At 40.6% G+C, this 16,478-nt stretch overlaps 1 protein-coding gene across 1 annotated transcript in view; it reads right to left on the bottom strand.

The window, feature by feature from the left end:
• The window catches only part of CLVS1 (clavesin 1), a 173,568-nt gene that overhangs the window by 71,005 nt on the left and 86,085 nt on the right, over positions 1-16,478 (bottom strand). The gene's annotated exons all lie outside the window — the stretch shown is intronic.

The raw sequence follows: 16,478 nt of genomic DNA, 5'->3' as shown, positions 1-16,478 counted from the left end.
GCGTATTTTACTTATTTATCATTTATTATCCCTCTTCTCTCTACCACCCAATAGATTACAGACTACAGAAGAGCAGGGACCTGGTCTGTCTTACCCTCCCATGTATTCCCGGTGCCTAGATCGGTGTCTGGCCCATTAGAAGACCTCAAAAAATATTTGTTGTATGAATAAATGGGAATTAAGGTCCATGTCTGATCGGGCCCACAAAACCTAGCATATGAAAAACATTTAACAAAACTCATTCAGTGAATGAATAAATTCAAGCAAACTGTCCATTAGACATGGACATTGCCTTTTACAACACTCAGTCTGGCAAAGAAAAGACTCTGGCTTGACACTTATTCAGTGATCACTCTTTTATCATACTTAAAATAATTACTTAAAATAATTACTGAGATTTCTGAAATTTTGAATAAAAAACCCCAACTTTCTTTTATAATTTTAGTATTTGTTAGGAAAGGCCTACTATGCATTAAAAGACTTATTTAATTTAAAAGGCTATTTGACTATCAGACCTATCTGTTATACATATAATTTCTTTCTTGAGAATCAATGGTACTCATATTAAACTGAATCATTTTTCCTCTCATAACTGATTTGAAAATAAATTGCACAAAATTCTTTGTCATGAGCAATGCAGTATTTCTTTAAGTACTTTATTCCAGTTTCAAATATCATTTTTATAACTGTAAAAATAGATTTTTAAGTTGCGTAAACAACTAGAGTTTACTGATATGTTGGTTTAGTCAGTCCTAAGCATAAGGCTACATTTACAATATTAATATTAATCATCCTACAGACATTATTAGTTATATTTAAGACTACAAATAATATCTGTGCTTTTTAATGAGACTTAAATCTTTTGTTAGAAAATGCATTTCCTTCTCAAACATACGTCCTTTATTAATGAGGTGAAATTACAGATAATAAGTCAGGTTTTAGAACGAGGGATAAATATCTATTGCATGTCTAGACATGTTCTAGACATGGTGCTGGGTATTCTTCATATGTTAGGGCCAACCAAATATTCTCTGGAGTTTTCTACCAACCACTTAGCCTTTGGGGAACAACCCTTGTGAGCTATTCTGAGTGATGTAGATGGTCTCTTGGGTCGCTTAGGCCTATGGAAATCAGAAACGCTGAGGATGAGTTCAGCAATCTTTTTCAGTTAATTTTTAAGTTTATTTATTTATTTTGAGAAAGACAGAGAGAGAGCACAAGCAGGGGAGGGACGGAGGGAGAGATGGAGACCTAGATCTCTAGACCTCTTTTAGAACTGAGTTCTCCCCTTCCAAAGTCATAAAAATCCTCTTTAGTGTTGCCCTGTACTCTTATTTTTCCAAGAATATCTTAATTAAAACTTCATTCAGTTAATGGAACAAGTTATTCATAATTTCTTTCAAATCCTTAATGAGTCTACAGATTAAGGCATTAGGGATTACTCCTCTCAATTAATGACATTCCAATTGAGCTGGCATTAGCTTAATCTTTTAAGATTTTTCACAGTGTTAATACTCTCCATTAAACATCTTTAACTTACTAAACTCCACTCCGATACTACTGAAACAGGAGAGATCTTCATTATGAGTATTTATTCCTTAGCAGTGAAAGATATTTTCCAAGTTCTCCAGCTTTTGGGCCCAACAATGACTGCCCTCTACCTGGCTAAGCCATCTCGCTTTTCCTTTTCTCCCGTATGGCTCCAGAGAAACACCAAGCTAATCTTTGCTCCGTCCTGGGGGCGTGACCAGCTGGTCCCTCCATCTATGCCTGCTTGGAATTCTGGCATAGTAAGTTGAGTAAATAGTTGCTAAAGTGAAGTGAGTCTCATCTCTCCATTCTTTGTCAATTCACATTACTCATACTTATGAAAAATTGCCTCAAATTTCTTACAGAGAGCATGCAATGAATAACCACCTCTCTCATTCCTCTCCTTGTCAATATTCCCTAAGCATTGATTTATCCACCTTCTAAAATGCATTTCAGGATGCATTGTCCAATAACTAGTATTAGGACTAAGCACAATACATGGAGAAAAAAAATGAAGGTAGATCTCTTCCTCACATCTTTCAAATGCAAATTCTGATAGATAAAAAAGGCTAAATTAAAAAATCTAAGTCTAGAAGGAAATACTAGTGACTTTGCTACAATTTTGGGGGGGAAAAAAGAGACCTTCTGAGTCCTATGAAAGGCACCTTAACAGACATGATCATATAAACTTTTTAAACTGCTTTAGATAAGAATAGCAAAAATAAATAGTATTCATTCTAGATGAAAATTGTGAAAAAAATGTTCAGTATGATAAAAGGCATATTTCCTTAAGTAATAAAAATCTCTTACAATTTGGCAGTAAAACAAGATTTAAAAACATCAACTGAAAAATGGATGAAATACATTAACAGGCAGTACACAGAAAAGAGAGTATAATGTCTAATAAACATACAGAGAAATGTTCTGTCTCACAAGTAATCAAAGTAATCAAAGCAAATTAAAACAAAAAGGGGCCTTATGGTGCAGCCATCATGGGAAGGTTACAAATACACCAAGATTTATTTTTAACAACGAGGGTTTGGGTTCAGAAGCAGACCTTCTCATACGTTACTGGTGAATACTAAAAAACCCTTCTCCAGAGCATCTTCAAGATACATTTTACCTCTAGACATTAATTCTAAGGAAGTAATTTATGTGGTCAAAAATTTAGCTAAAGAGACATTCAGGTCAGCATTGTAACATACTGCTGAAAAAAATGAGAACAATCTAGACATTCAAAAGCTGGGAATTGGTTAATACATTATCGTATAATTAAATAATAAAATACTATGTCATCATTATAAATGATGTTGAGGTACAATATTTAAAGAACAAGAATACTGTTCACTGTATACTATGCCTGGGTTTAAGATGAGTAAAGTTGTGTGCAATTTGCATTTTCTTATTTTTATTGACCAATATTGCCAGTATTAAAAAAAATTCTGTATCTGACCGTGTATAATGAACCCACAACAGTGGGGTTTGGGAGTTTGGGGAGTGGAAGTTTAGCTTAGAGAATGTTGCAGATTTCAACAGCTAATAGCACTGTTCTTCCGTTTCGGGGAATTTAAAAGACACACCTTCAAAGGGATGTGTCTTGGCAACGGGGCAACTGTTTTCACTATATAATGAAACTTTTCTAGAACTCTAGAAAAATGAATAATTTCTGGGATTCCTAAGTTATATAAGTGACTAAGTGACATACACTAGTCACTGTAAGTGACTGTATAGTTATATAAGGGGCTAAGAATCTGTCTCTTACGCTATAACATTTTCTATATCACGTAAATATCTTGGATGAAATCTCTCTACAATTTTACACATCTTCAGTGTCTTCAGTAAAGCTTACTGAATGCGAGTGGGACTATTCCAGACAACTCAGGATCACGGATGTGTACATCATATACGTCTCTCTGGTATGCTGATGCCCTCCAGGGTGCATGAACTTCTATGCTAAATGGCCTCAGTCGTGGTGTTTCTAGTTTCATTAGTAAAATTTTGTGTTATTTGTGTTTCTTCCCCGGCTGACAGCTGCTGTTTCCTGATATAGTCTATATGCTAATGTGGATTAACCCCCTCAACCAAATTTTTATTAGAGGCTTTTAACACACGGTGAGGTTGGAAACAACACAACCAAATCAACGAGAATCACGTGTAAAATGAGAATAAATAGGCTCGAGGGGGAAAGTTTGAGAGAATCTCTTAAAAATGAAGTGTATGCATTAAATACAGCCATTTCTTGTGACATTTATTTGTTGCTGCATATTCTATATTCTATGAGATGTGGTTGCTGTCTGATTAAATTCCACAAAGAAAATGTGCTACTGCATTTCTTAAGCCTTAATATTTTTCAAGAATAATTTTATTTTTAAATTCCGTCTATAGTTTGAGATGTTTGACGAAAAAAGTACAAACAGGTAGTACACAATGATGGTTGTAACACAAAAGAATGATTGATCTCAGGAACACCTGGACACAGGAGGTGTCATTTCTTTCTGGAAATCAGACTCTACTCTGGTAAAACTACCATGTCGACTGTCGGGAAGTAGCTACCTTTGGGAGTCTGTTACTGGGAGGAGAAAAGAGGGACCTCAGGGTAAGTGTTAGTGGTCTTTTTCCTGATCTGTGTTGAGTCATTTAAATGCTCTCGTTTTCTGAAAAATTCACTTTCTACCTTAAATTTCTTTTTTTTTTAAGTTTATTTATTTATTTTGGGGGGGGGCACAAGTGGGGGAGGGGCAGAGAGAGGGAGAGACAGAATCCTAAGCAGCCTCCACGCCGTCAGCACAGAGCCTGATGTGGGGCTAGAACTCACAAACCGTGAGATCATGACCCCAGCTGAGATCAAGAGGCAGACGCTTAACCGACTGCACCACCCAGGCGCTCCATCTAAAATTTCTAAGCAAAATTTTTTGTCATTTCTCAGCATTCACTTACAATTTCAGTACTTCTCTGTGTACTACTGCACACCAATATTCTATTACACAAAAATTAGGTCCTTCTAAATATAACAATAAGAAACTGCACTTCGAAATTTTCTCTTTGGGCTAAAAGGGGTTAACAATCCTTAATGGTTTCTTAGCAACAAATGCTTTCCTTTGGCGAAAGTTATCACCTATTTATCCTCACAAAGTCCAGCTTCTCTCATGGTGGGACATGACACAACGTCTGGGGTCTTTAGTTGGCCTCCAAGGCAACTATGACCTTATGCAGAATTGATATTTCACTGATTGTTCCAATCAGTCTTTTTCATGGTTTTATTTTGAAGTGATGATTTGTTATTCTCTTGCTCTGCTTATTACACAGGACTGTTGGGAAAATCAAATAAGACATTGTGTGAGAGTACTTTATTTTTATTGTTTTTTTTTTTTAATGTATTGAGAGAGAGAGAGAGAGAGAGAGCGAGCAGTGGAGGGCAAAGAGAAAGGGAGAGAAAGAATCCCAAGCAGGCTCCACGCTGTCAGCACAGAGCCTGATGTGGGGCTTGAACTCATGAACTGTGAGATCGTGACCTGAGCTGAAATCAGGTTGGACACTTAACCGACTGAGCCACCCAGGCGCCCCGGGGTGAAAGTACATTAAGCGCCAGACGAAGAATGGGTACCATCACCACCACCATCACTATTACCTGCATCAGCATCATCAAGTGTGCTTATTTCCAACCTAGACTAGAAAATATGAGCTTCTTGAGATGTTTGTCTCCCCCTATGGTTATGCTCCTTATTTCTTGTACCATGAACACTGGACTGTCCCCTGAACAGGTTAGTGAGAATATTTGAGTCAGTGTATATGGCAGGCTTGCCCCTTTATTATCTCTAATGAAGGCAGGCGTCTCAAATAAATGCTAGCATTCATGGAGCTTGCCTCAAAATTCTTCTTTGCACTGCAACCTAATTACACTTGACCCTTGAACAACACGGGGGTTAGGGGCACAGGTGAAAATCTGCATATAACTTTCAGCTTCCCCCAAATGTAACTACTAATAGCCTACTGTTGACCGGAAGCCTTGCTGATAACGTGGAGTCGATAAATACATATTTTGTGTGTTATATGGATTATGCACCGTATTCTTACAATAAAGTAAGCTGGAGAGAAGAAAATGTTATCTAGAAGCTCATAAGGGGGTGCCTGGGTGGCTCAGTCTAAGTGTCTGGTGCTTGGTTTCTGCTCAGGTCATGATCTCAGGATTCACGGCGTTGTGCCCTGCATCAGCCTCTGCACTGCCCACAAGGAGCCTGCTTGGAATTCTCTCCCATTTTTCTCTGCCCCTCCCCCACTCGTCCACTCTGTCCTCTCTCTCTCTCTTTCTCTCAAAATAATTAAATAAACTTTTTAAAAAAAGAAGCTCATAAGGGAGAGAAAATACATTTATAGTACTGTACTGTATTTATTGGGAAAAAAAATCCACGTATAAGTGGACCCGCACAGTTCAAAACTTGTGTTGTTCAAGGGTCAACTGTATTTAGATTTGTTATGGGGGGAAAGCCTATTTCTCTTCCCTAACATCAGCTTTAAAGCTATTCCATGGAGGTAAAATTATAGGTTTGTAGCATTAGGTGATAGAAAGGGTTGTAAGGAATTATCTAGTCTAGTGTTGTCAAGTGTAATTCCTGGACTAGCAAATCAAGATGACCTGAGAACTTGTTGGAAATGCTTTCTCACTCACCCACTCCCGCCGACCTACTGAATCAGACACTCCAAGGTCGAGACTCTGTAATCAGAGCCTTAATAAGCCCTCTGGTGATTTTTGTGGGTGATAAAGTGTAAGAACCACTACTCTAGTCCAATCCTATTGTTTTTTTTGCTGATAAAGAACCTTAGGTGTACAGATGTTAAACCATTTTCCCAAGGTTATCCATGGAATTAGTTGCAAACAGAAACAAACTCCTAGTAGCTACGTTGTATAGCAAGTAAAGACTTTGAATAAAACTTCTAATCTTCTACCTTAAATTTCTAAGCAAAACTTTTGTCATTTCTCAGCATCTTTTGGGTGCCACTCCTCCAACATTCTGAGTCTATGCAGTTCACGTGTAGCATCCTGAGAGGGCTCATAAACTGGTCTGGCCAACCAGACACAAGAGGTCACCTGTATCTGGAACTGTTGAAGACTTCCTTATCACTCTCAGGAGAAAGCCCGTCTGAGAATAAGGTCAGTACAGAGAAAAGTGTAACTAAGAGACAGTCAGAGAAGGAAAGACTGAGCTCTTAGAGCACTGTTGCAACTTTGCCTCCAGGACTAGCCAAATATGGAAGATAGAGTAGCCAGGAACTTTCCTGTTCTGTACGTGTCCCACGCCTGCATTTTTCTTTTGTTTGAGCCAGATTTGAGTTGCTGTTTCATTTCAGGAAACAAAGGGGCTCTGAATGATTTTTTTTTTTTTTTGGAAATGTAGTATTATTTTAATGCCTACAGTTTAATCACCAGAGAATGTGGATGACAGGGCAAGGTTTTCCACACAGGTTCTTTCAACAGCTGGACTTCAAGACGGCTGAATACTGATTAACTCTGTGCCACTATGTCCCCTAGGACACTGACAGGACTAGAAACTCATAGGTAGTCCATATTTTTGCAAATATATAATATATTCAGCAGAGTCCCTGGATAGCCATGCCACTACTCGTTTCATAATAATGAAGGCAGAGATCTCTACATTGGTGCGTTGAGAAATATTAACCTGGACCTAAACAATTCACAAGGGTCAATCTTTTGTCAAGACTGATCTGCCACGGCTGTGTGAAGGCCCTTAATATATTCTGCTGCTGCAAGTCCTGTCCAATGGAAGAGTAAGACGCAAAACTTCTTCCACTACCGTCTTCTTGCTCCCTCTCCTCCAGTTTCCTCTCTCCACCACCTGCTGTGGTCTCCGGGACGTATTTCCTGATAGAGTTTCTTGATAGAGATTTTCCCACCGTCCTCGCCCTCAAACCAGGGCTCTCTAGATGCTCCTCCCACCATTACCCTCACATGGTTTCCCTCCTTGAAGCCCCAGTCCCTTAGTTCCTGTCGGGAGATGAGCTCAGGATTCTTCTCACACCTCCCCATCTCCACCTCCCCTTTCTCTTTGGCGGACTCCTCTTCGTCCAACTTGTTCATTTACATTGCTCATCACTTGGGTTCTTTTCTCGGTCATTGTTCATCACTCTAGTTTTTCTCTGAATGATCTTTTCCTTTCCCATGATTTCAGACACCACCAACTCTATAGATCCGCCCTAGACCTTTCCCCTCAGCTCAGACTTCAAATAAACCTTTCAAATATTTCCTGGGATCCTAAACTCACCATGTCCAACATTCCAATAATGCTCATTATCTCCCCACACCTGCCATTCCTGTCTGCATGATCTCATTGGTTGGCACCACAGGCCATCCTTCACCCTGGCTGCACACCTCAGCTTTTGCCTTGACTCCTCCACCGCGTCCCATTCTCAAGCATCTAACCACCAAACGCTGCCTTAGTTTACTTCCTGTGTAGTTATCAAATCCCTTCCACCACCCCTACTTAGTCGTATTATTTCTTATTTGAATTACTGCACTTGTCTTTTAATTATTCTCCTGCCTTTGAATCTTCCCTGCTCATACCCACCAAATTGATCCCACGTGAATATAAATTTGTGTGGCCATTCTGCTTCAATATATTCAGTGGCCCTCAATGTCTGCAGGGCACACAAGCTCCTTGCCTGGTCCTTGGTGCACTCCAGGAATACAAAATTAATTCCATTTCCCTCTCCTATTGAGTATATTTGCCTGTATGTCTTTGCCTGTATTATCACCCACGCCTGAAATTCTCCCACCCTGCCTTCTCTTGGCTATTCTGCACTCAGCTGCTAAGAATCAGCTGATGTGTGCCCCTCCCAGGATGCCATTTCTAACACCTCTGGCGTGGGGTGGGATTTTATGAACCTGGTGCATATCCCCTTTCTGCGCGTGCTCATTGTTTCATCATTTGTTCATGGGTCTGCCTCTGCTTTGACCCATGACACCTTGAGAGCAGGGACTGCATCTGTTTACTTTTGTGACTGGCACAAAGTAAAGACTTAGTACCTGTTTCTTAAATGGGTGAATCAGAGCACTGGCTAGATCTATAATGCATGAAAGTCCAGAAAAACTATTTATCAAAAATATGCTAGAGATACGCCTATTTAGTTGGAACTGTTTTAAATAGGCCATGCTGTTTGCCATCAGGATCACCAGAGTCTCATTAGCTCTAATTATCTTCCCGAGTTTAATTGATACTTAACAAGGTAGTGCATTAAAGGAGATATTTTATTCTTCTAATATTTCCATAGTAACATATTGCACTATTGCAAATTCAGAATTACAGCTTTGTGGCTGAGAAGGTAAAAAATAGTTTGGAGGGAAAGTGTTCTTCAAATATACCAGGAGTGTTCAGGAAACATAAATTAAGAAACCTCTTGGCAAAGTAGAAATATCCTTTTCCTTCAATCTGTTTCTATCTAATATTCTTTAATACATGACAACTGCAAGGATCAATAAAAGACACCATAAATGCTATCGCTAAAGAGTCCTGCCAGATGAAAGAGGTGATTTTGACCCCATTAATCGCCCAACTGCAAAATCGTGCACAGTTGACTGTTTGCTGATAATGAAAAGGATCACACCACATGAATAGAAAGATACAGCATCTCAAGTACCACAGCCTGGACAGGTGACAACAATCTGGACCTAAGTCATTAACTAAGGCGAGCGAGGAGAGGGAGCTCCCTGTTCAGGGCCAGGGAACAGGTTGATGAGATCGCATTTTCCGGGATCCACACTGGCAGACCTGGGACAATGGAGAGCATACTCATTTAAATCCATACGTTAGAGGCACAGGAGCCCATGGATAAGGGCTGGTCTCTTCATTCTTTCCATAACACTCTATCATTCAGCGAGCACTGTCTGTGATGCTTAGTCCCAGGCACCTTTCACGTACAATCCACTTTTTACCATAAACCTTTGAGGTAGTACTGTTATGACACCACATTTTACAGATGATGAAATTAAAATCCAGAATGATCAATGACATGCCTGAGGTCTTTAGGTGGCAGAACCAGGACTGAAGCCCAAATAGTTAGAGTCGATGCCCACCTACATCAAAGTGTGATTGTACCAGCAACAGCATCCCTGGGAATGTTTTTGAAAGGTCAGTTCGTGAACTCTGCTCCAGATCTATGGACTCAGAAACACTGCGGATGAGATACAGTCGATGGGGTTTGTACCGAGCCCCCCAGGGAAGTCTGACGCACTTGACGCAGAGATCCTATTATACTGTAATGCCATCTGTTACAGTAGTGTTTCTCCAACTTTAATGTGCATGCAGACCACTTACACATTAAAGAACTTGAAATGCAGATTCTGATTCAGTGGCCTGAGTTTCTGCATTTTTAACCAGCTCCTGGTGATTCTGATATTGCCGGGTGACTTGTGGACTACACTTTGCATAATAAAGCCCTAGCAAGTAAGCTTCAGTAAGCCTGGCCAGCTCAGTTCTCTGCTGTAAATCCTGTTTAGTTAGAGAGTACCTGACCCACATTCTATGTGGAATGAATACACCGGGAGTCACTGTATCTGCATGTCTGCGTCACTGATGCTTGATACGGTGCGAATCTACTGCTAACTTGAAGTGCACTTGCCCAACCTGCCTTTCCAAATTTCTAACCACACTATCCATTCATTTGCCCCAGAGAACTTTCAGGTTGCCCATTGACTGGACAGACTTTTTACTGTTCTAGTCTTTTAGGCGAATAGGGCCCTTGGGATACTCTAAAGGCAAGTGAGCGTGTCATATGTTTTAGAAAAGGGGTGAAAAAGTAGGATGTGGGAAGCGGGTAGAGAGACTGGACAAAGGTGGGAAGCAGTGTAACAAAAAGGGACACCCAGGAGAGAGATGATTTGCAGCTGGCCGAGCCTCTGAGCATTGCTCCAAATCCATTCTCACTTTTGGGCTAAGAGTTTGAAAGGCAGCGGACCTCCTTTTGCAGTACACTGGCTCAAAGCTTTGGGAGTTTGAGGAGGGAGGTGGAGGAAGGAAGATAACTCTATCGAAAACATTTGAACATTCTGAACGTTCAAAAATGTTCCCAGGCGTTGTAGCTGCTGCGGTACAACCACGCTTTGATGTAGGTGAGAGCAGAGTCCAACTATTCAGGCTTGGATCCTGGTTCTGCCATTTAAAGACCTCAGGCAAGCCATTGATCTCTCTAGATTTTAGTTTTGTCACCTGCAAAATGTGGTGTCCTAACAGTATTACCTCATAGGTTTATGGTAGAAATTAAATGGTATGTGAAAAGTGCCTGGGGCAAAGTCAGTGTAAATCAAATATTTATAACAGTATAAGTCAAATATTTATAGTATTTATCATATAAATATTACAATACCATCCTTAACCACAACAAAACAGTCACACAGTAAGCCTTGAATGAAGAGTGAATGAATAGAAAAAGTGTCTGATTGGCCAGAGGAAAACGACCTAAGCCCAGAAATGAGGGGAAAAGAGAAAAAAGAATGAACGATGCCTGGCTCTCCTCCAGTGAATGAAAAGTAAGCTTCTTTAAACCCTTAACAAATGCCTGGGTCTTTAAGGGAATCAACCATTTTGTAAATAGCCTGCGGGACACAAGGCTACAGCTCTTCCCAAGTAAAACACTTCAGCCCAGTAAGCTCTTTATAAGTATCTGGGTTGGCTGAACATTGATAAATGCCGTGTGTTGATTGTAATGGCTGGGCCACAATGATTTACAAGAAATACTTCCAAAAATTGATTTTGGAGACCTCACAAAACTCAAGAACAGGATTTCAGCGTGTTGCTCATTCTGCCAGAACTCCCCAGCAGAATTGAGAGTAACACTGAGCTGTATTAAAGTGGTGGCATAAATATTACTTTAAGTTTGATTAAAATTTAAACAAGTTGTAATGAACAGATACATGGCTCTTTTAGACATTATTGACCGCATTTAAGAGATCAAACAACTGAGTGAGAGAAAATGACTCCCAGGCATTCTCAAAATTAGTATTTTAACTGAAGTTCTTTGAACTAATATTCATAGAATATTTATGTAACTGGGACAACTTAACATTCTAAACAATGACATTTCCTCAAAGCATTGCTGTGAAAGGAGGAATGTATAATACATACACTATTAGAATTTCATGACTGGCTGATACAGCGTAACTTTTGATCTAGAAATCTGATGATCCCTTAAAGAGCAGTCTTCTATAGAATTAGTATTATAACTCACTAATTCAGCCTATGAAGCACATAACCAAAGTTCTATGCACAGACAATTCTTTGGATAATTGTTGTTAGAGGCAATATAATTATCTTTTTTTTTTTCATTAAGGTTTTACTTTTTAGAGCAGTTTTAAGTTCATAGCAAAACTGAAGGAAAGGCACAGATATGGGAAATCCCATATATCCCCTGCTCACACACATATGTAGCTTCCCCCACTATCAGCACCGGCCCCCCAGAGTGGTGCATTTATTACAATTGATGAACCTACAGTGACGTATCATTATAATCCAAAGTCCATAGTTTACATTACAGTTCACTCTTGGTATTGTCTGTTCTATGAATTTGGACAGATGTATGACAAGTGTCCATCATTATAGCATCACACAGCCTTTGTGCCCAGCCTGTTCATCTGACCCCACCCCCCACCCCCACCCACAACTCCTGGGTACAACTGATCTTTTTACTGTCTCTATAGCTTTGCCTTTTCCAGAATGTCGTATAGTTGGAATCATGCAGTACGTAGCCTTTTCAGATTGACTTCTTCCACCTCATAATATGCATTTAAGTTTCCTCCATGTCTTTTCATGGTTTGATAGCTCAATTCTTTTTAGCACTAAATAATATTTCATTGTCTTGTATCACAGTTTATTTATCCATTCACCTAGTGAATATCTTGGTGGCTTCCAAGTTTGGGCAATTATGAATAAAATTGCTGAAAACATCTGTGTACATATAAGTTTTTGATTCCTTTGGTAAATACCAAGGAGCTTGATTACTGAATCGTATGGTTAAGAATATGTCTAATTTTGTAAGAAGCGACCAAACTGTCTTCCAAAGTGGCTGCACCATTTTGCACTCCTACCAGGATTGAATGAGAGTTTCTGTGGCTCCACATCCTTGACAGGCTTTAGTGTTATTGGTGTTCCAGATATTAGCCTTTCTACTTAGGTGGACAGTGGTATCTCATTGCTGTTTTAGTTTGCATTTCTCTGATGGATGTGATGTGGAGCATTCTTTTTTATTTTATTTGCATCTATATGTTTTCTTTGGTGACGTGTTTATTCAGGTCTCTGGCCAATTTTTTAATTGGATTGTTCACTTTCTTATCGTTGAGTTTGAAGTGTTCTTTGTATATTTTGGATAACAGTTCTTTATCACATGTATCTTTGCAAATATTTTCTCCCAGTCTGACTTTTCTTCTTATCCTCTTGACACGGTCTTTTGCAGAGCAGAAGTCTTTAATTTTAATGAAGTCCAGCTTATCAATTATTTCTTTCATGGATTGTGCCTTTGGTGGTTTATCTAAAAAGTCATTGCCATAACCAAGGTCACAAAAGTTTTCTCCTATGTTATCTTATTAGATTTATATAGCTTTCAATTTTACACTTAAGTCTGTGATCCATTCTGAGTTAGTTTTTGTGAAGAGTGTAACGTCTCTATCTAGATTCAGTTTTTTGCACATGACATGTCCCGTTCTAGCACAATTTGTTGAAAAGACTATCTCAGTTCCATTGGGCTGCCTTTTCTCCTTTATCAAGGATCAGTTGAATATATATAATTGCCTTTTGAGGCACAGAAATACAACTGGTAGGCCACTGATTTCCCTGCCCAGTGCCCATCACCTCAGTATTACTGGGTATTTCTTCCACTTTGGGTAGAATTGAGGACTATATGTAACCAAGAAAAAAAAGCGGTTCAACACCTAGATTCCAAATAAAGGAAGCTCCTTGACATTCCATTACAGAATATTCCAAATATCTTTTGCTTCGTATTATGGTAGAAATTCTGATATACTGCCAGGCCTCATTCAGGACTACGGAGTTATTCCCCAGTTGCTCGGGGATGTTGCTAGCCGAAAGCTGGCAGATAACAGTGCTCTCTGGGGCTTCGGCTGAAGAGAGTCACTTCGCCCAAACTCACAACCATTTCCCAGAGCAGCCTGTACCCAATGACTGAACAGTGTGGGAATATCAAAGTCCAACCCCTTGGCCCCAGTCAGGGAGAAATCTGAAGGGTCATCTCAGTCGCAACACCCGAGGCTTTCACGGGAAATGCCAGAATCCTAGCTTGACTTCTGCTGGCAAACATTCTTCCATAGCTTCCCTTCTACAGGAGTTGATCCCAAGAGCACTCCCTGATGAACCTCATGCTAATCTCTGGCAGAGTCTGCTCCTCAAGGAACTCAATGCACAACAATTAGTAACCGAAGGTTGCGCTGAACAACTGTCTTTACAGAGAACTAAGAATGGAGGTAATAGGGCTAAAACTCAGGGTTTGGGGACTAGTGTGTTACGCAAGGTGTGGGATGACCAAAAAACGATTCTAAATTCTCACTGCCTGAGCAGTGAGCCCCCACCCCCGCCTCCCTCCTCCCTGCGGTAGGTGTTGTATTACCTATGTGTGGTAATGCCCCAGGGCCCCAAATTATCTAGGGTTTGAGCAGCAGGTAATCTGAGACAGTTCCTATAAATAGCTAAAACCCTAAACCAGATGGCCTAGCACGAAAGTGGTCTGATGATTCCTTCTGACAAGGCTGCTGTCTCACATCTACCCAACAAAGGCAGAATGGCAGACAGAGCAAGGTCTCCTCACTGGAACACAGGATCTCCGTCCCCTGCAATTTCCCGCATGTCTAGCAGATACTCTGACCTCTTCAGGCCTCTCGGAGGGTGCACGGGAAGAAGAACAGGGGCTTCTCTTCTCTCGCTGACTGGCCTGACCTCGAGTTCCCTTTCTCCACAACAGTCTATGCCTTTGCCCATGTCGGCAGTATTGTAGAATTAATCTCGAATCTTCGTGGCTGGCGAATGGAGACCTGTATGAGATGCTCCTTTTACAACAAGGGTGACCACATGGGTATGAATGCTTTTCTCTGTTTTTGGTCAAGTCAGCTAACATACAGTGTAGTCTTGGCTTCAGGAATAGTTTCCCGTGATTCCTCACTTACATACAACACCCAGTGCTCATCCCAACAAGTGCCCTTGTCAGTGCCCATCACCCATTTTCCCCACCCCATTATCCCTCAGTTTGTTCTTTGTATTTGTGAGTCTCTTATGGTTTGCATCCTTCTCTGTTTGCATCTTACTTTTCTTTCCCTTCCCCCATGGTCTTCTGTTAAGTTCCTCAAATTCCACACACGAGTGAAATCATATGATATCTGTCTTTCTCTGACTGACTTATTTCACTTAGCATAATACCAAAGGCATGAATTCTGCTCAGTACAAGTTCTGACTTTTTTGAAATGTCAAAGGAGCTAATGGCTACATTGTGGATAAAAACCATCCCTGCAATGAAGAAAGATCACTGAGAGAGCCAGTAGAGGGGTGACCATGGTGTCTGAATGTCCCCTCAGAGAAAAGCCTGGAATGAGCCTCAGAGATAATCGCCTGGAGTGAGAAGTTGCCAGTGAATGGCCATATCTGACTGCCCTCTGTGGAACAAAAGCAGCACCTACCTGCAGTGGCCCTGAGGGAGTTTTCACAGTGGCCCAGACAACAGCTAGATGGTCCAGGGAGCCTGTATCCAAAATGGAGGAGCTACACCCATGCTTAGCTTCCCCTGGGACCATTGGCTTCCTTCTCCTAGCAGGAGAGACTGCACCTTCCTAAGCGTTCCCAGGGATTCAGGGCCTGGGCAGGCAGAACTCCCAGAAAAAGTCTGCATTCCAATCCAGATTGCCTGACTCCAGACTGGCCTGATACTTACCCACCGTCAAAGGAGTTTACCTTGCTTTACATAAAGGGAGAGGAGTAAAGGGATTCAGGTCATTGTTCTGTGAGATGATGGGAGGAAGTGCTTTTACTCCACTCTGACCTTGACCTCATGCAACTCCCTTCTCTCAGTAGAAGTTACTCCTTAACCAGAGCTATAGGAAGGATGTTGTGAAATTCATCCCAGGCCCTGGTACAAGTAAAGGCCCAGATGGGACTCACCTTGCCCACAAAAGTTCACCTACTATTTCTCACAAAAACATCTTACAAGCTTATGTGTAGCCTTACCTTTTAAAACACATCACGTGCATTAACTCAGTAAGACCCACATCAGCCCAGTGGAGTTGGCAAGGGACATATTATATAGTTCACACGTTTTAAGAAAGAAAAACTGGAATACAAGGTTGGATAAAGGACATTTCTTTCCTGATCTATGAAAAAAAAAATCTTATAAATACATAGAGCTAGAATCACAGCTACTTACACATGTATTGGATTATCTTTTTTAAAATGGATAAAATTAAATGAAGCTTGTACTACCACAGAAAACCCTGGAAATATGGTCAGCATAATTATAGAGCATGAAATAAACTTTGCAGCTTCCTTTCAAACTCTTTTTGATAAAAGCTGTAAGGAGAGAGAGATCAGAGGTTCAGTGATTTGGATAAGAGGAGTCTGCAGAAAAGGAGTTAAAGCTGAGAGGAAGTGATCGATAGTATAGGGCAGACCAGTCCGTGATCGGGTTGGTTAAGGTAAGGCAGGACACTGCCTGTAGTCTAGAAATGCGAAAGCAACTTCCAAAATGTGTCCCCAGTACACTGCATGATACAGCCCCCCAGGATAACGTGGCACTAGTGGAAGAGGGTGTATTTGCTCCTCCTCTTCTGAAATGCCCGTTCTCTCTCTCCTACCCTTGAAATAGGAAACCATTTCAATAAAATAAGATCCATTCAACAAACCTGTTTATCAGAGACCTACGAGGTGCTAGAGATCTGTAGAAGGCCCGAT

The sequence above is a fragment of the Felis catus genome, chromosome F2 (assembly GCF_018350175.1).
Source record: "Felis catus isolate Fca126 chromosome F2, F.catus_Fca126_mat1.0, whole genome shotgun sequence".
Taxonomy (NCBI): domain Eukaryota; kingdom Metazoa; phylum Chordata; class Mammalia; order Carnivora; family Felidae; genus Felis; species Felis catus.
The sequence above is the reverse complement of the archived record's forward strand: the minus strand, read 5'-3'. Positions and strand labels throughout refer to the sequence as shown.